Raw genomic sequence first — 18,880 nt, forward strand, 5'->3', positions numbered from 1 at the left:
GTGCCTGGAGGGCAGACCACTCCCTCCTGTTGCCCCTCAGGCAACGGAATATTTGGCAAGGGCAGGACACAGATGTCATGTGTTTGTCACTGGATCCACTTTGATGTTTCGAGGTCATGTAAGGGTAAAGGGCAAGTCATGTTTTGAGATCTCCATTGACCTCATGACGACTAGGCATGTAATAAATGTGATCATTCAAATGAATATAAGTTGCACATGAAGCAAGACAGTTTGGCACCAACATATGGAGCTCTTCACATTATATTACGTTATACATGCACTATTGTCTTGGGCCATTAAACCACATTACAGACAAATGCACACGTCGCGCATTGCGATAAAACATGAATTCATTTCACTTCACTTCACTTCACGTCAACTTCAACTTTCAGTACGGGAATATACTAGAAAAATTCCCATCGGGATTTCTGAGCTGAAAAGTTGAAGAGCGACATTTTCAGGTCAGCGAGTCATGTGAGGAACTGATCCATGTTGTTGCTATACATCTCAGTTTCTTCCCCCATATAAATGTACACGTTTCAAAACGCAAAAGTGTCGCGTGATCTCATGAGGATATCAAATTTGAATGAAGCTGTATGAAGTAACCGAATCCTACTGTTTGGTCTCACTCTCATACTGAGCCACATCCGATCATACCAGAAAACATTCCTCTTTTCCCCGGAAGAGCTCATGTGTCTGGAGAGCATCATCATTCAGATCAATGGAGCTTCCTTTCTGACCCTCTTCCTGCACGTTTACTGGTGCATTTACTGAGATGAATGGCGCCCAACATGGTTGTTGAGGGGGGCAAAATCTTTTTAAGTCATTTTATTGTGGAACGTGTTTTTTTTTAAAAGGTTTGGGTTCGGGTAAGATATGGAATGGTGCTCCCTTCATTCTGTTCAATAATGTGCCAATTGATTTGAGTCCACAGAAACGCCCATGTGTAACATCCAACACTGAAGGCTGCCTTTTTTGTCATTATAAAAAAAAGTCCATTGACACAATGTCAATATATGAGGCCATGACAGTGAGGATAGGTTGAGCGATCCGATAATTTTACAATTGTTCCCAACTCTGCTGGGTGCTGCCTCTGACCAATAGGAGCCAAGGAGGCGTCAATTTCTGCAGAAATTGAATATAGATCTTTTGTTTCTCATGTCTGCTTCACATTTATGTACACCTTTCCTCAGCTAAAACCATTGGACTTTATTAAGTTGAAAAAGTGTATCTGTAATATTATATGTGATGTGTAATGTGGCATTGTCAATTGCTCTGTGAGGTCCCATGTCAAAGTTCTGTCTTTCACACTCGTGCTATTTCATCTGTTAAATTCATTTCTTTTTTGAAGGTGTGCTATCATGATGTTCCTGTATATCTTGGCTGCGTATTTTAACAGCATGAACTTTCTGCCTTCTAATTCTGAATATTCACTGATAGGAAATATTTGCATTTTTATTGACCCATCACTCAGAATTATAAAACTTTGTCAGCGATGTAAGCGTCGCACTGAAGACTGCAGGAGACACAGTTTTGGGATCTAATATTCATCCAAATGTCAGTCTGCCAGGGAAGAGGATAAAGTTGAAATAAGTTTAAAACACAATAATGGCAGTCCTCTCGCTCTGCTCTCTTCTTCTACCTCTTGTTCAGAGCTCCGCCTGCAAAAGAAAAGCTGCGAGCGTGCGGTTGAGACTGTAAAAGAGGGAAGGCGAGATGAAACGGCAAAAGAATGAGAGAGGGAAAAGTAGACAGAGCCAGCGAGAGATGGCTTTGATGTTCCGTACAACACATCACAAAGTCAACTGAAAGGGCTGGTTAAAAATGCATGACATGCACACAAGTGGAAAATAAGTCATGAACTTATAGATATACAGATCAAGTGATAACATACATGTTCTGACTTCAAAGAATCAACGTGACCTCAGGGGGGAAAAGAGGGAGAAAAACACATAATGACTTCTTTTCTGTGCGCGTGCTCACCAATTATTATTCGTGAACCAGGCTGGACTGGAATTGACTTAACCCAGAGAGGAGATTACACGGGAAGACGAGGAGTATTTACACTGTGTTATTGGGAGTTTAGAGACGTATGGCAGAAGTCCTCCATCAGGTGGCCCAGAGTGAAGCCTCCATGCAGCAGGAGCGTCATAGACGCGATCTCACGATGCATTTTGAGGCAAGGAAGCAGATAATTGCTACATAATTACATGCAACGGCAGCCATTACAAAATCTGATAAAAGGGGAAGAATACAATAATGAGAGGAAGGTAATGGGGAATCAATCGACGGGAGCGCCGACTCCCATATGCCTGTGTATGTTCCCGGCATCTGGCCCTGGACAGGGGACGGGGCTGACCACCCAAGACAAATGGCTATTGTCTTCTTCCTAAATACCACTACACATTAGAGCTGTCTTCTCTCCCGAGCAGGTCCGTTCTCGTGCATCTGTCTCCTCAATCCTCTTCCCATTGACCATGGATTGGTCCTCCTCACCTCTCGCCGGTTCCACTCTTCGGATGTTTCGCACAGGTACATTCCTCAGTCAGTGATGCTGCTGTGGCTGAGCTACTTACAAGTTAGAGACAAAAGAGGAGACGGCTTGTGTTTTGCGTTAGAGCAGAGGCGGGCAATTCAGTGTCCTGAAGGGCCACGTTTGAATCTGGGACCATCATCAGAAGAAAGACTGTGATGACTACAAAACATAACAGAAAAATAGCCAAAATATAAACGTAAATAGCAAGGGCAAAATGAACCTAAAAAGATAAAATGTAAATGAGGACATTAAGAAGTGTAAATGTGCCATGAAACATCATGAGATATTTCATTTTATATGCAATTAATTTTAATATAAATCAACATAACTATGGACAAGATGTTCAGGATAAAAAAGGCAATTTATTTCCAAAATATATTTTCAATATTTCTTCAATGTATTTTGAGGAACAAGAAAAACACACAAAAACGTTCAATGAAAAGAAGAAAATGATTGTCTTCAAACAAAAACATGCTACATTAACTGTTGAAGTGGTGAAATTACAACATATCGGTTATAGTTTTAGTCTGACGTCAAAAGGGCCACAAAAATACAGGCATCGGGCCGCATACGGCCCCCGGGCCGCACTTTGCCCAGGTCCGCCTGAGAGGGTATTGAGGTTTATTCGGTTCACCTTTTGCTAACATTATGAAAGGAAGAAAAATACACCATCAGTTAGATCCAAGCAAAGGCAAGGCAAGATTAAGACCTTAAATATCATTTCTGTATCAAGTACGATCCATTTCCTCTTACAACTCGGAGGTTCACAAAGGAGTAGGAGCAGTAGTTCAGTGAGTAACCACTGATGGATTTTAACTGCTGTGAGGACGTGAAAAAACATCAACAGTTTCGACAAACCAGACTCGACTAGGACAATATTGCCATCAGTGGGAACATTCCCACCTGATCGTGTGGGATCAGACGGGTTTGCTTTTTATATATTTGTCTGGTTCTGGATCAAAATTGGTTGACTGGCTTCTCAACTTTCAGCTCTGCAGTAAGCAGTTGCCTACAGACTCCATTTAAGTTCGAGCGTTTACCATTGCCAGGGAACGGCTTAATAAACAGCACCAGAAATAGAATATTAACTCAGGAGAGTTGCTTTATCAAACCCCAGTTTGCGCTATAATATCTCAACACTTTTATTCAGAAATGCAGGCCATTTTCATGACCCGGTTTTCCATTCCAGATAAACATTCCAGGAGATACTCCAGCTCCAGATGTTCGTAGGCCTTTCCTGTACACGCCTGTACAAGGATGGAACTTCTTTTTAACTGGATCGCAGATGATTGTGTTAGTGTTAAAATGTTCAAGGGCATAAGTACTTATTATGACAGTTATGTTTTAAGTGGCATTCACAAACACATCTGCTGCGTTTAAATGAATTAATAGCTCAAGTAAACGAATGCAGTAACAAACCCATTGTGGCAAAATGTCAAGAGCATTTGAATAAATCCAAACAGAAGTAGGGGCCACGCCATCGCAGAGGCAGGGGGTAGTGGGGTGGGAAGGGAGGGCTGGAACCAAAGAAGATCCTGTTACCCCTCCAGTCACACTGCACCCTAAAATAATGTAATCGGCTTAACCCATGGTGTGACTGTCTCTTCTCTCAGACGTGGCAGAGAGGCTGTGCCAAAGCACAAGTCGACCATAGAGAAGCAACAGTCAATGGAATTCACCTTCTGACTAATGAGATTTCCTCCCGCGTGCTGTCTAAAGGGGTGTGCCAGCCGGAGCATTGTTACGTGCCAGGGCGGATCGGCCCGTACACTTATGCCCTTGTGTTTTGTGTCAGCATGCATATTTGGTAAGGAGGATAGTGGGTGGTAAACGTCTGACATTTCCTCACAGCTGGGGGCGCTTTGGCAACGCTTGAGGATAGAAAATAATGTGTGCGTATGGAAGGGAGCGGAGCTGTGAAAAGGATGTGAGACGGAGCAGGGGAGGGCCAAGTCAGTGAAAAGCCCGGGGCTCCCAACTGTGGTGGCACTGCACAAGGTGCTTTTGCTTTGTAGGTTTGTCATCACTTGTGCATCTTCTTGCAGGATTTGGCTTCTTTTTTTGCATAATTGTTTTAAGGGCACCGCACACATAACACTATTAGGGGTGTATTTGTCTGGATTTTGTTCCCTCTCGACCAAAAATGGAAAACGCCCAACTCTTGCAAGATTTTCCTCTGAAGGCCAATTGATGCTCCCTTCATGGACGCTGTTGCCCTCACTGATCCCATGCGTTCTTCACGTTAGTATTGCTGTTCACCAGTATATCCACCAGGGGGAGGAATTCAGAGTCAAACGTTTACGACAACAACAAACTCCAAAACCAACACTGCGACTGTGGAAGAAGCATTGATCATGTGGCTCTTGACAACAGAACACAGAAGACTGACTTCAGCGTCAACACTGGATGCAAAGCTCTGCTTGCAAATGGTCACTATGTATGGAGGCGCTGTGACCCCAACATGAGCACAAAGGCACAGCACCAATGTACTCCTCGTCCACAGAAATTCACAGGATTTCATGACCAAAACTTACGAATATTTGCATAGTTGAGATGGTTTGCAGTGTTTACAGTGTAGTGGCTGCGCTGTTTCTGCTACCATCAGTTGCCGCACTTAAACTGCACTTTTCAACCAGTGAGCGTGTTTGGTCTGTCTCCCAGCAGACGTGTCTTTAAATACACACAGGTGTGTGCTTCTCTTTCACTTGGACTCTTTAACTTTACTTTCAGAAGAGCAACACCTGAAGGAGTTGGAATTACCTCTTAATTACTGCAAATGAAGTAGTTCAAATCTACAGAAGGCTTCGGGGAAATTTAACTTTGAGGCTGCAAATGAGTGTAATTAAGTGATGAGGCACTTTTTCCACACCGTTTCATTCTCCTCAGTTGTGCCCGACTGCTCTTTCCGATCACTATTGATGAGTATGTGATCAAATATTGTGGCCTGCCCTTGTTGAAAGACTTGAAGGGTTGGATACACGGTACCTGACAGAGCATTAAGAAACTGCGCTCATGAAGCTCCATGAAGCGGAGTTCTTATTTTCAGTGCCCACTAGAGGGCACTCTCCCTGGCTTTTAACCGTTTCAATGAAACACAGCGTCATTTTAAAACCAAGAGCGCCACCTTTTGACCTGTGAAAATGAGGAGCCTTGTTCGTGAAGCTTCATCAGTCCATCACAACTGAGTAAACACTGTCTGACGTAACACCCCCTCCATACCTGCTCTGACTGTTCCAGAGACGGGATGTAAACCACAGGCCATTTCAAGCCCACATGGGCTGTAGGTATAACTCTGCGTTTGGGTCAAGGGGTTCATGTGGAGTGACAGTTTGCCAGATAGATGGCGGAACAGGACAGAGTGCTGCTGGAACCTTGAGGATGTGCAGTGACCCTGGTGAGTGCATCGCTGGTGTCTGGGAGCTTTTTTTCAGACGGAGTCAACTGAATCCTGGGCACGTACAGTTGTCGTGACAAATGGAAATAGCAAAGGACTGCACTTGGCATCGCCGTAGGAGAAACAGAGACAAATGTGAATCCTCCAACAAGAGTTTTAGAGCCCTGATGCTGTGTTATATCTTCCAATACAGTATTCAAAAATGATACAAATAAGAAAGCTTCTCAGTGATTCTGGCTGGCGTTGTTTTCCCTGTACTCCCGGACTGCTGCTCTGGACCTCAGCATGAGAAGGGCTTTTTAACACTCAGCAGAACATCTACTGCAAAACCCCATGAATAACTAACGACGTTTGTCCATTTTCAACATCATTTCACCAGCAGGGGGCTTGTTATAGTTAACAGTGCTCGTGGGTAAGGTCTTGTACCCCAGAGAACTGAAACTTATCACTCTGCCCTACAGCAGGGCAGCAGCATGCAAACCTGCAGGAGCCACTTAAATATTAAAACTCCTAAATGCACAGAGAATTCTGAAGGCATCTCGATGGCACTGTTTAATGTCGCGCCACGCTACTATGCCGTTTGTGTATGCACATATGGAAAGGCATGAATGACTCCACAAATAAGTGTATGACTGGCTGCGTTTGAGATTAAAGACATTTGCATGCCAGGAGACAATTTGGACAGCATGCAGTGTGAGAAGAAGAAAAAAAACAGGATAGTGACGGCAGTAAAAATAGCGGTTTGGACTTGTCAATGCGGAGGAGCCTTACTCATCCAGTCTCCTACCAACTGCTGTGAGGACCACAGCTTTCAAAGCAACGCTGCAGGTGACGGGGGAGAGAGTGCAGCCACAATTAGGATGTTGAAAGGAAAAAGAAAGGGTGTGGTGCAAGGCTGAAAATAAAATAAAAGTTGAATGATGGCCACGAGCTGTATGAGGTACTGAGGTACTGTAAACACCACTGGGACAAACAAGTCTAAAGCAAGAGAAAGGAATGCAGCGATGGACTCACCACTGATGAGTCACAAAGACGTTTGGATACAGTATCTCACAAAAGTCAGCACACGCCCAACTTTTCTGCAAATATTTCATCATGTCTTTTTATGGAACAGTATCACTTGGATACAATGTAAAGTGTACTGCGTGTACATTTACTGTCCCCGCAAAATTCAACACCAACACCATCGCCAATGATGTCACAGGTGAGTGACTCCTTCTCCTCCCCCTACTACTACTACTACTACTACTACTAATATTAATAATGATAGTAATAATAAATAAACACTTCCAAGAGCTTTAAAATGACAGTTGTGTCATTATTTTGGGTCCCTTCATGACTGCCATGAATGACTTACTGTGTACTCAAGTTAGGGAAAGTAGGGAAATTGCTGGACAAAAGTTTTATGAATGAACATCAGTTAGTTTGTGCACTGATTTGTTCATTTGTATAATGTGTTTAAATACACAGTACAAGACAGAGCCTTGTCTCAAGACGGAGTCACTCAAAAGCAGCCTCTGTGCTGAATCCTGTCCACGGGTAAAACTAACTAAAAATCAGCTGACTGACGACTAAATATTATCCACTAAGAGTTTGCAGTCATAAAATCTGTTTCATGCTTGATGAAGACTAATACTCCCCAAATGTTGAGACGCAGAGCAGCAGGAACTCTGACCTGATTTATCCAGATAGGACTTGGTTGACTCTCATGCCCCAGCAACAATGGGGCGCCAGATTGGTGTCGGCGTCTGCATCCTGACAGCAACATCAGACATGAATCATTAAGAGTAGTCAACCTTCGTTGCCAAAAGTTGTGGAGCAGATGGAGCCGTCACAACAGAGTCCTGATACCGGCGTCGCTCACTTCTTCCAAGTTGTTTCTTGGCAACTCTATTTTTAGACCCAATGAAACAAACGTATGCAGGCTGCTTGACAATTTTTATTTTGCTTATCATCAACATGAAGACGCCAATTTACCCCCAGCTGACAGCATTGCTTTTCCCTCGAGCCATTTGATGTGATAGTTTACACACAACCTGGGCTGGAAAACATTACTGCAGTGACGCTTCACTCACGCTGGAGTTTGATTTTACGTTCACCAAAGAACATGAGCCTTTATGAATTAGAAACGTGTATAATTTGTTAGCTCATTGTCAGAAAATATATCTTGCTGCACCACAATTACAAATACACTGAATAAAAGTGTTTCCTTTTAATGAAATTTCCATTTATATTTTGACATTTACGCATTTATTTGAATATATTTTCCTTTCCTTATTTTTCTTAATCACGTCTTCCTCTCTTATTCCAAACTTTCCAGGGCCCAAAAGAAAAACTGACTTGAAACCAAGATGTGCCATACAATACAATGCTTTTTCAAAGAAAATAAATAGATAGGAATATTTTACATTGTGATCCACTGAAAAGAAGACCATGACTGAACAAAATTATCCTTCAGCAGTACACAACAAATAGTACAATGTATTTCGAACAGCACCATATTAGCCAACCATAACTTAATTTTTTTTTTTTTTTAATTAAAATCCCAAATAAATCAGGCATGAAACTGCATTTTTGTTACTCAATCATATCTATTTGTAGTTTGTATTAATGGGAAAACTAACATTTTACATTCTTCATTCACACCGTAAAAAAGGCGGATAAATATTAGACTTTTCACCTCAGGCTGCCTTACGGCTCATTCACAGTGAGCGTCAATTGACTTTTCATGGCAAGCTTTGCTCCTCACTTTCATTGAGTTTCTGCACAACCCTTCAACAGGAAGCCTCGATCACATCATTTACTTAACACTAAGTGTTTGCTGTTTTGCGTCAGGAGTCGTAAAGGGCGCAGAGAATCCGCGGCGACAGCCGAAGCTCCGGTCACACACACAGCTCTCATCCAGATCAATCACAACAGTAATGTAGAAGCGATTTATTCGCGGCTGCAATTACAGACGGCACTAAATCTATTCCACGTGCGACGGTGTAAACCTCTAACTGTCAAGCCGTGTTCTCTGGAATATCTCACAGATATTACAGCTTTAGTTTACAATGCTGCCTTATTTCCTGAGACTGCAATCATGTATGTGTGATTTATTGAAGTGTGGCATCTGTGTGTGTTGGTGCACTTTATATGATGAGAAGGTTTTTATTATTGTGGTGTGAAGCCAAGGGGACACGAGAGAACGCTCACATGTGCGTGGTGAGGTCGGGGAAGTGAAATAACCCGCCATTTGATGTCACGTTTTCCGCAAATTAATTTTATTTTCACTGTTGAAAGTAAAAATAACCAGGGCTCCGTAACCTTGAGATTAATCATGCAATTGTTTGGAGCTGTACTGCTGGACAAGGGGCAGTGAAAGAAAAGCATGTTCAGAAACTTCCTTTACCAAGGATGCACTTCACCCCACCACGTGCGATCCACACAACCCACCTGGAACGTTACAAGGGAAGTCAAATGTTTTTTACTCCGGTGAAACGCCGATATATCAACATGCAAGGCTGCCGTTGGCGTCACAAAAGGACGCAAAACTCCACTTTCCCCCAGTCAATATACAGTGTTATGCCATAGGAGTGAGGATGGGTTGTCCTGAGGGTGAAAAGCAGGGACACCCTGGACAGGTCACCACCAATACACCACCGTATGTTTTTGGAATAAAACTGGAGGGGACCGAGGTAAGTGACTCAAGCACCCGGAGGGAAGTGAACCAGCGATTCATTCATTTTCATTTTTCTTTTGTCCTAAAATCAAGCTACAGTTTTAGGCATTAGGAGCAGCGTACGTGGATCAGGCACCTGAAAAGTTTAAAATACACATGCGTCTATACCAATATCCAACAGATCCCGCAGTTAAATGGAAATTAACTGATAAATACTTTCAAAGTGAAAATCCCAAAAATATGAAACAGGGTGTGAGTTAAGCTCAGCCAACAGTCACACAAAATAACCAATGTTTGGAAAATGTGGCAAAGAGGGCAGAAACACTGGCTATTCTTTTTCACCTTACACTGTAGCAGCAGTTTCGCTATACAACTCTCCCCCCACAGTTTTCAGCGACACAATGCGAACACAGTGGTGTGACCTGACTGCAATTTGATATCAGTCAAAATTGTTCTGACATTATGTATTTAGAAAACAATGGAATCCAACATCCAGAACTATTGATCGTGACATTGTTTCTCTTTGCTCTGCTGCTTTTTCTCTTGGCGTCGTTGAAGAAAAAGCCCGCTATTTCAAGGCTCTTTGTCACATACATAAATAGTCCCTCTGCACCGCTGTATAAAACACAATCAGTCAGTCCACGACAGTCCGCTGTGAAATCACTGCCGTATAATTGCTCTGTTCTGTTGGCCACAATAGTTGGTTCCCTTTGGCAAAGTCTTTATTGTCCCCGCTAGCTGTGTGGCAGAAGGCTGGGTCCTTGTTTATTATTCAAGTACGTGGAGGAGGCTATGAAAAGAAACGGTTTTCCTTGATCCAGATGGACAATACAGAAGCAGAGATTTGAAACATCAGTCTATGTATGATCGCGCCCCGCCAAACTGCCTGTCTTTGAAGGTGCGCTGCAGCAAAAGTGATTGGATTTTGATGATTCATTTCACGTCAGAACAACTAAGGTTGGGCTTCCATTTCGCGCCGCTCGTCGCTGTGTCTACCACGGTTTCATAAAAAGCTGAGGTCAGCATTACTCTGTTTAGTTTTAATTTTGGATGTAGCGACTCGTGCCGAGTCAGCAGACCTGAGAGGTGTGCGGGGTTGCGCCGGGTCAGAAGAGCTGACAGGTAAATTGGATCTATACCTTTCAGTGATTTATGGACAAGCGATACAGTTTGGATCCCATCTACGACACTTGTAGCTGATGTGGGGATCTGAAAGTGGGACTTGTTCAAGGACAGTGGCATAAATGAGAAAAGTAAAGAGGTACTTTTGGATATAATACAACGATAATGATAATGATGTCTTTCAGGTACCCCCCTGTGGTGCAGCTCATATCGCCGCTGTGTGAACAGACTCTTGAAACAAACCCAGCCATACACTTTAACAGTGTGTTTTGAACCATATAATGTCAGGAAACCTGCTATTTAACAGGAAAAAAAGGTGCTCGATTTCTATTGATGTTTTTCAGGCATGACAGTGCAGTTAATGTTTATTTTACATTATATATGATGTTATTTCAAATATTCTATTCTATTTAATGTATTCAGCACTTAATAAAAATATTAAATATATTCATTTTAAGTTATATTATTTCAAATGAATAAATTAAATTTTAGAGGAAATAAGTTGTGTTATGTTATGGAGATCCAACCGGATGCACTTTCCATCATATTTCATACTCCATAATTTCGTACTCCAGAAATACAGGAATAGAACACATGAGTGCGTAATGTTGGGTGACGTGACCCTACATCTGGTATCATTACCGTCCCACAACACGCGCATTTGTGATTCCATCTCAGATGAATGGAAATGAAAACTTGCACATATGCTTTCACTAACCTGTATTTATGTTGGTTTTCACGGTTATGAACGAACCAGTGACAGCAGGGAAACCTGTCAGTGAAGCGATGAAACAAGTCGCTCTTCCAGCTTGTAATAAGTGGCTTTATGGGTTTGATAGCTGGAACATGTGCAGACATGGCCAGGGACCCTCACTGTATATTAGGTTGCATTGAGGAAGGTGACAGACTGAGGCTAACATGAATGTTGCTGCCACTCGCTGGATCTCCGCAGCAGGACAACACAAGCTTGGTGTGGCATTCAAGAAACGTTTCGTCATCTGCTGCCGATGGATTCCACATTTGACCTTCAAAATAAAATACCAGGAACATATAGACTGAGGAATTGCGCGGCAGAATGACTCACAACTTCCAGCTTAAGGTCATGGGACAAGATAAAGGGAGGCGAGAGATTGGGCTTCGGGAGCCGACTGTATTCCCAGGATGGTGTGAGCTTATAGGGCTGAGTCAAAGTCAGCTGTAATGTTTACATTGAAACTGCTTTCATCAAACTTCAAAACGATTGATCTAAAATCCAGCGATAGCCGGCCATTTAACCTGCCTCCTTTCTCACACGTACACCGAGATTTTCCACAGTCAAACCCACTTCTCATACCATCACAGTCGAGTGGTTTGGCAGAGCGACAGCAGCAGCCGCGGCGGTGTGGAGCGGTCCGCTGTTCTCTGTGCACTCACCTTTCACCTCCTGCCATTTTAGCCTCAGTGATTCCATTAGTGCACCGGAATACAGATGCCCAGTCCGGTCCCGCGCTTTGTTCTTAGCCAGCCCTGCAACACACACACACACACAGAGCGTGTACAAAGACCGTTTGAAATAGTTGCAGGAAATCAGACGGAGGGCCACATGACAGACGGTGGGATCACACGCTCGTGTTGCTGCTTTACGCTCTGACATAATTAGTTTTCCACCTGTTTCACCTCATGTCACTCAGTGTTTTAATCCCATCCTGCACATCACAGACTTACTGGAGCGTTCCATTTGGGCTGGGAAGTTGTTTTCCCTCTTCTTTTCAAGGTAAAATGAGTCTACTGCCTTAAGTCATTTAAAACTTCTGCAGACCCCGGTTCACAGTGCTGCACAGAAGTGTCGGCGCGGGATTCTGCCGCTGACAAATCGGGGCGTTCTGTTTTGCCTCGAATGCAGGTTGATATAGCTAGTTGTGCATCTTTTGTGTTCATTTTCCACGTTTGGTTTGAAACTGTAATTCCTATTTTTGAACTGCAATGTGGTCCCAGTCTAATCTAAGGTAAAGACAACATCACATTTACTGTGTCAAAAAGCTGCTAGGAAGAAAAACACTGGTTTATATTGCAATTCTTTGTACGATTCGATTTATATTGCGATTGTGATTTGTTTATTTAGAAATAAACAATAATAAAAAATCACATCACGGTTTCCCACAGACATTTGGTCAAAGTTGTGACTGTGTATTTGAGTATTTATAAAGACAGGTTCTGACAGTAATATTTCAGACACAACAGCGAATGATAATCAAACAAATATTGGAAAGTTAGCAGCATATAGAAGCCGCAGCTCCAATATATAGTTAGTACAGCTTCAAACCTACACTTTTTAAAACCAATAAATCAATAAATGTATGTCACAGTCTCTGTCAAACCTCAGAGAACAAAAGTCTTTGGGGTAAAAAAAAACAACAAAACACATTTTGTCAAGTACAACCATCAATTCAGTGACTTCTTTTAAGTCTTTCAGTATTCCCTTCTTGCAGTACCGTACCTTGACAAGAAAGTGTTTGTTCTATTTCGAAGGAACAAATGTGACGGTTTGTACGGTAATGTAATGAGTCCAAAAATATATAACACCATACTGAATACCCCTTGGCTCAAAGTGAAATCATTTGGCAAAGAGAAAAAGGATACATCTGATGATATAAACCTTCGTGGTGGTGAGAATTCCGATCTCTCCCTCACGCCATCAGCCTCTGCATGGAAAACAGGACTAAAACGATTGGTATTCCCCCGCACCTTCTCACCAACTGCTAACATTGCTCTCATCAGACGCGCTCTCTTTGATCAGGTCTTCAAAGAAAGGCGTCATCAAAGTCAATCAAATTAGATATGAACTGAGAAAGTAGAGCGAGTGGGAGAGCGACTCTGCGCAGTAACAGGTCACTAATTACATCACCTAGAAGCCGCGGTTTATCGGATTTAAGGTGAAGACGTAAACGAGGTTTTTCACGTTCCTGGCTGTGAACAGAAGGGAGGAGTGAGGATAAAAGGACAAAGACGTGTCCCTTTCTCGGCGCGAGGAGGGGGCCTTTTATCTCATGTAAACGGGGGTCGTCGCTGTTGACACGGGAGACACCGCAACAGTCGTCGGCATATCGTAGCGCCAGCTGCATGCAAGCCATTGTTGGAGAATAATGGAAGTCCGTGAAGAGGAATGATCCCCGTAGATAAATGTCTGTATCACCCTGCCCACTTTATAAGAGACAAATTCTGGTGTAATGGATCCGCAGTAGCATTATTCCTGCTCCCAGCACTGAAGGATGAGTGCCATGTCACCTTAGGCTGCGAAGCTAACCGTTTGCCTATTATAGGACAGCGCGACACGGCGAAGGAGAGAGAGTCGCTGTGCTAAATGGAGTGATGGAAAGAGAGAGAGAGAGAAAAGCAATGGAAGCTCCAGAGGACCAGTGCGATCTGCATGTGAATGAGTCTCACCCGGGGAGATCTCCTTTGGAAAAATTAATGATCTCAGTAAAGCAGAACACAGAGACGGCGTGCTCCACGGGAAAAAAGGGAATGGCTTCCCGTCAAGGAGGTCCCCTTTGCTCTTTGCTAGATATGAAAGATGTCTGGGCCTCGCGTGGCAACCCTCCGCATATCTTCCAGCTGAAATGATCCGGGAGGACAGCAAGGCCTTTTAGCTGAAATCAAGGTTTGATGAAAGAAACAGCGAATTAAAAAGAGAGTAAGAGCCTGCTCTGGCGATACCTCCCGAGCGGGGTTCTGTAATTTCCTCCTTATATCAGTTGGTCGGAACATTATGAATCATCCAATCGCGACTGCAGAAATGGCAATTTACCTCATGGTCTCCCATTCTTTCCTGTCAATTTCGCTCTGGGTTAATCGAGGTAGTGACGTCACCGCCGCAGGAAGTGGCGCTTTAAACCAGCAGGCTTCCGTTCTCTGAAATGAATGTGTTTAAATGTCCGCTGCAGCACTTCCTTCCACTCCAAATTGAGCGTGTCACCAGGACTCAGATTGCATCTGAGCTTCTGTCTGCTCTGAGCCCTCGTAGCGTTTCTTGGAACTTTTCCTTACAGGACAATTGTCAGTCAAAAAGGTTTTATTCACTAGGGGAAAAGAAAAGAAAACATTGATTTAGTCATCTCTTTTTTTGTATATCTTGTGGGACATTTTTTGCTTCATTTGTTCGCATTATGTGAAAAGATTAAAATACTTAGTCACAATTAATTTTCAAAATTGTTAATGTCATGTTTTGTCATTGATTTTTCATGTGATTAAACCAATGTAATTCAGGTTTATGTTACTGAATCAAAGTCATCCCCTAAACTAATGTCAGACATTGCAATTTAAAAAGAAAGAATTAAAAATACATTATTTTAAAAGTAAATCACCTTAGTAGTAATGCAACTGTAAAATTAATTTTCACGTGTAATTTCTGTGGACTTACTGTTTTGTAGATACTAGTGATGGGTATCATGAAACAGTACTGCCATTTCCACTAGATGGCGCTCTTGGTTTTGGTCGATGTGATCCTCAGTTCAGTTTTTCATGTCCAAACATTTTACAGGAGAGAGTGCCATCTGATGGCCTCTGAAAATCAGGACACTGTTTCATGAAACCTCATCAGCCCGTCAAACACTGTCAAACCATCACTCGTCGTGACCCCTGCCTTTGTTTAACTGTGTGTTAGGAAAATACGTTTGAAAAGAATGGATTCCGATGTCGATATGGATGGGAGGTGGAACAGATTAGTAAATCTTGGAACCCGTTCAACCAATTCTCACCCCTAAGGAGTCAAATATAGACTGTTCTCAAGTCGACCTTTGTGCCACAGAGTGATGCAGAAGGAGTGAGAGTGATTCCTGACGCAGCAGAAAAATAGGAAGTGGATGCACAGTATGACGGGGTGGCGCCTCCTTAGCCCAGCCCATTGTTTTGTGCGTCACATGGGAGGGGAAACAATAGCCGCCGTGTGACAACATGCGACACGGACATCGGAAGCAGGAGTCCACCTGCATACTTGGTTCGACCAGTATGTTTGCACCAGCTCGATGTCTTTTACACTTGGTTTCTGCTGGGTTGAGTGAGTGAGTTCCAGAACCCTACTGCCACCTACTGTCCCACTGAGCTGCTTGGTGGCACTTCGTGCTTTTTTTTTTCTTCTTCTTTTTAAAGCGAGAGAGCCACATGAAATCATGGCCTGAAAGCAAAAACAAGAAGGGCCAAGTTTGCACTACAGTCGCATTCAACACGTTTGCCCAAGCTGGCCAAAGCGGCAGGGGAAAGGGAAGAGTCCCACTCCCTGAGGAACCATTTGTCATGAGGCTTTTCTGGGTTCTCCAGTATCCACCGCGTCTTTAAAGATAAACATCCGTACCGTCTTGAGTTGCCGGAGTGAGACGTTCAGCCGGCTCTTTCCAGTCTGAGCACTCGAAGGAAGACATGCAAATCACTCCTGTATTGACCATAGTTGTCAGAAAAGTATGTTCCTTTCCTGCTACTTTGTTGTTGTCTAATTATTGTGTGACGTTACAAGCATCATCGAACGCTCAAGCCCAGCTTTAAATCAATATGGAGCTTGTCAAGGCCATCGGCTGTCGCCAGCAACAAAAGAAGGCTCCTTAAATAGACAGACTTTGCTCTTTTTAAAATGTCCTCTAAATCCCTCTTTTACAAGAGCGATTTTCCTTGCGTTTGGTGGCGGGCTTGGCGAGCTGGCTGCCCGCCTGACAGTAGCTCTTACAGTCTACTGCTCACATTTGGCTGTTTACAAAGTCTAATAAGCATGTCCCTGAGGTAGAGCATGCAGCTGCAGAGGAGGAGATTGCATTTTAGCTCCATTGTGAGGATTGAGGTCCCCTCATCAGATCTGACAGCCACTATGACAAGTCCTATCTGCCAGCCAGCTGATAAGTGCAGCTCAAGCCGCGCTCAGGTCTGCCTCAATCCAATCACATGACAGTGCCAGTGAATAGCGTTCGCGTCGCGTCGCGTCTGGACAGGACGATCCTGGCTCAGTGGCTAATGCTCTGACACACTAAGCCACGGCTGGAAAGCTAACCATGCAGAATTACAGCGAACAGCATCAGATATGCTGCATCGGCTGGAGCGTTGTCACAGCGCACGGCCGCTGGTGGTGACCGTGCCGAAATGGTGTCGGCCGTCCTGCGTGTGGCATGGAGAGATTAACGGCTCTTATTTGCTGCTCTGTGTGACGAGGCACGAGCCAGCGAGACGGTTTGACACCGAGGTTCTAGTTCACAAACTGCAACTGAATTAGCAGATTAGCCGTTTGCTTTCAATTGATAGTTACAGGAATTCTTCACCGTGAAAGCTCCAAGTTGTATTTATCATCAGATTAACTGATGCAGTGGTGAGCACTGAGGCCATCAAATCTAAAACATATGTTTTTTAAAACAGCTTTCATGTCATTTTGTGTAATTATTTGTTATTATTACCATGAGAATGATGCAATAAAAAAGATTACAAAAGTGAAAAAATGAAAATGAAACATGAGATTTAAGTGCTATTGAAGATTGCCAAAAATAAATATAAATAAATAAAATTTAAAAAACGAGGGAGGGAGGTATATATTACAAAAATAAATAAATAAATCAGAAAAATCCTATTTAACTTGAGAGGGGAGACATTTAGGTATTGTTTATCGTGATGAAAAATACAGCATTGAATACATCTTATATTTATTCGTTTACCCTTATTTTCTAAATGATACTAGTGTGAGACAAGAAATCATCAAAGGTACATACAGCAAAAGTAAATAAATGTAATGAAAAAGCAAGTATATTAAATATTTAACTATGAATAAATAAATATGACACAGGGTGATTGAGTCACACAGATATAAATTCAAATTACATGTAATTATTTTGGCGTATTAATAAGTGAAAAATTAGACTGAATACAATATTTCAAACTTCAAACTGTCCAATGAAAAGAAAGAAAAATCCTACAACGCATACGCCCGCGCACACACAGCATCGACTAGTGATGTGAGACAGAGCGATCCCACAGGACTAGATTTGTTCCTCTATTCAACAAGTATTCCTAATTTGTATGTTCTCGGTTGGCAGGAGAGAACCAGAGGACCCACAGGAAACCCACATTGGGGAGTCCGCGCGCAGAACGAATCCCAGCCGGCAGTGATTGCACAAAGATGCTGGAGCACTTTTGGTGCGTCTGTGTGTGTTGAATCCTACTGCTTCGTAAATAAACTCCAGCCAGCAGGTTTGTAACTACAGTATGGCGCTGAGGGAGACAAGAGGACGTTTCAGGCTGCAGCAAATCGTGCAAATCTGTGACCAGCTGCCAAACTATTGGCCGCAAATATGTAAAAGCAGCATACATATTTGCCGCCAATAGTTTGGCGGCATAAAAAAAAACTCAGAAACATACTAGCGGACAAAAAAAATCTTTGTGGTCAGATGGGAAGATTAGCGGCAAAGGCTGTCAGATTGGTCACCATGCAGTATGGCGACCAGTCTCCCCGGAGTTTACCAGTTTAACACCGCGCTCATTCAAACGCCCCAGCAGCTGTCAGGCTGGCTGCTGACTGACCTTCTTCTCTGCTCAGAAGAGAAAGATTGCCCCTTGTTATGCATATACAGTGTGTAGAAACGTGCCATTCTGTCGGCATACTAACAAGAAATCGTGGCGGTTTTCGTCAGAACAAACATGACAAGCGTGCAACATTGCCCGTGCGCATGGCCGTGAAGGTAAACTGGCAATTAAATGAACCCGTCAAGGGTTAAGTGTGGATAAATTATGAACGCAAAAGTGAGATTCTTTAACATTCAAGGCAGAACAGGGGAAACAGTGGGATGAACTGCCAGTGATCAGTTAGCTGCAGGCTAACTAATAAAGCCTTGCGCCTGTAGCGCCCCCTGCAGGTCAAAATGCCATATGGATGGATAGAAGACACACAGACCAAGCTTCCCCTGGTAATTACATGAGCGTTACAAGTTTAGGAACACAGAGCTGACGTCAGAGCCCAGAGGACAAGAGAGAGACAACACCTTTGATTATCCCCCGTACAGTACGAATTTTACAAGAAGAGAAGTCAACAACGGTTGGAAGGGACCACCAGCGAGGGGCCCATTTACTGCTTGAACATGAACGTGGTGCTGTTCCGCACCTGAGCAACAAAAAATATTCATGTTCCTTCAAATATCTAGTTATCGCACAAGCAAGAAAGAAA

The sequence above is a fragment of the Synchiropus splendidus genome, chromosome 11 (assembly GCF_027744825.2).
Source record: "Synchiropus splendidus isolate RoL2022-P1 chromosome 11, RoL_Sspl_1.0, whole genome shotgun sequence".
NCBI lineage: Eukaryota > Metazoa > Chordata > Actinopteri > Syngnathiformes > Callionymidae > Synchiropus > Synchiropus splendidus.